Below are 2,500 nucleotides of genomic sequence, written 5' to 3'. Positions count from 1 at the left end.
GCAAGATCTTGAGGCGCTGTTGAGGCTTGAGTGGCGCCTTGGTGATATTGGCCAACTCTCTGTCTAGCTTGCCCCCAGGTTTTTCAATACCCATTGGCGAGATCTTAATGCCCAGATATCGGAAGCCCTCGGTAGGTCCCAGTTGTTTTATAGACCGACCGTTGACCTCAAATTTGCTGGCGGAGAGTATCTTGTATTTCTTTTCTTTACCAGCGATCTGGATGGACATAGCCAGACATTTATCGGAGTTGAATTCCAACCCGTACTTTCGTGCCTCTTCCTCAGCCGTTCGAAGCATGCCCTGCATTCCTGAAACGGAGGACGCGAACAAGATCAGGTCATCCGCATACGCCAGTATATTGACCCTTTGCTCCCTGATAACATAGCCGACCTCCTCGGGTAACACCCTTATCACCCGGTCCATGACGATCGAGAATAGCAGGGACGACAAGGGATCGCCCTGCCGCACACCCCTCGCTACCCGGATCGGATCCGATGTCTCTCCATGGACCTGAAGCACGGTTCGGCTATTATGGTACGTCGCTGTTATGTACCTCACAAAGAGCTCCGGGAGTCCCAATCCCCTTAGTGCCGATGTTATGGCATGGTGACTAACGCTGTCAAACGCCTTGGCCACATCTAAGGACACAACATGAAGCTGCTTTAAGCAGCTCCGTGCGTCACGAAGGGCAGTTGACAGTACAAGAACGTTCTCAGCACAGCCATCGTGTACTCCTCGTTGCCGCTCATCGATGAGACCGGCTTTTGCCAATCTCACCGCCAAGATTTTATGCAGCTGACGAACGACGACTGAAGCCACACTTATAGGACGGAACTCGGATGGTGTTGAGCTTCCGTCCTTCTTAGGGATAAATACCGTCCTGCTGATGAGGAGCTCAGATGGAAATGCCCCTACCGCAAGGATGACATTATAAAATAAGGTTCTTAGAACTACTGGCACACTCCTCCATTGCCTGCTCGAGATGTTATCGAGACCCGATGCCGAGGAGAGCGGGATCTCATTGGCCTGGATCTCATGGCCACGAACCGGCTCAGCGATCCAATGCAGGTCCTCCCTTTCCTGAACTGGATGAAGGTGTTCAATGGGGACAGAAGGACTGGCGAGCATAGGTGTCCAGTACTCCACCATCTCGCCAACGGTTGGTGTTTGAGCCTGCACCGGGCCATCCAGTACAAGCTTGGCCGCGCGAGACATGTCCTTCCTCCAGAGTTCCTGCATGGCCGCATACTCCCTTCTCCTCAGTCTCCACCTCGGCACGGGCCCGGCAGGTGCAGCTTTAGGTGGCCGGAGCAGTGGTGTTCTCCGCTCCTTTACTTTCGCAGAAGGCGTCGGAAAGACTCGTTGAAGCCATCGACAACAAGCACTCGGTGTTATTGGTTCTCGATTAAGAACCGTTCTCGCAAGACTTACGAGTTCCTCCGCTTCATGGGATTTCACCCTTTCGGCCGGATCAATCAGCTTACGGATATCGTCAATATATTGGCACTGATGTTGCTGTGCCGACGCAGAGTGCTCCTGAACAGGAGTAGGCGAATCCGCCTGTCGATGACTTGTGTCGTGATGTTGAGTGACACCGGAGGTTGAAGGTTGAGACTCAACGGCAGTTCCACGCTCGCGGCATACACCGATCTTCTGTGTAACAAGAGCTTTATACGTCAATTTCTTTCTGAGGCCCTTCAGTCGATCAAGACTGAATTTATTGTCGAAGACCGTCAGCAGATGTTCGTTCATAAATTTGACGTTGCCCTGCACACTCGCAAGCGCCTCAGCCGCCGCCACCATCTCAGTCTCCTCCTGAGTCCACCTAACCTTCTTTACCGCCACCTGCACTCGTTGGTTGGCCTCGTCCGGATGAGCTCTCCTCACATGGACCCCTAACCCGATGGAAGTGGGAAAGGATCGCGAACAATGGGGACACGGATGTAGTGCCCCCCGCGACGCAGGATGTTGTGCGTCGTTACTGGACTTGTTGGGTTTATTTCTCGAGGTCGTCGGACAAACATTCCGATCCACTGTGGCCGCTGTCGTAGGGTCGGCGATCCGAGTGGCCCGAGGGCCCGCCGACAATGGGTCACTTGACCCATAATCTATCTTTTGATTCTTCGGGCCTACGACAATAGAGCCATGGGGGTGGCAACCCCATGACCCATAACATGCCTCCCTCAAAGTGACTAGAGCCGCCGCCACATTAGCGCGAAGGCAGGCCATTTGGGTGGGCTGCACCCTTACAGCGGCTCATTACTGCTAGGCAGCACGTCGTGTCGCACAGAATTTAGCCGCAATGCACTGAATGGACAGGTCCAAACAATGCATCACGTTACCGTCGGGAACCACGAGGAGGTACCTGTGCGACTAGGACGGGAGAGGCTAATGGACCTAACAAGAGGTCTATATTACGCATCACCGTCCCGCGGGAGGCCAAGGCACGGGACCGAGCTCGGATCCCAGCCACGAGAGCCGTTCACCTCGCCCAGGCCC

The 2,500-nt window shown here is 54.3% G+C and overlaps 1 pseudogene; it reads right to left on the bottom strand.

The window, feature by feature from the left end:
• Positions 1–2,500, bottom strand: part of LOC143263234 (large subunit ribosomal RNA) — a 7,699-nt pseudogene that overhangs the window by 2,626 nt on the left and 2,573 nt on the right.

This window comes from Megalopta genalis, unplaced genomic scaffold (assembly GCF_051020955.1).
Source record: "Megalopta genalis isolate 19385.01 unplaced genomic scaffold, iyMegGena1_principal scaffold0402, whole genome shotgun sequence".
NCBI classification, from domain to species: Eukaryota; Metazoa; Arthropoda; class Insecta; order Hymenoptera; family Halictidae; genus Megalopta; species Megalopta genalis.
The sequence above is the reverse complement of the archived record's forward strand: the minus strand, read 5'-3'. Positions and strand labels throughout refer to the sequence as shown.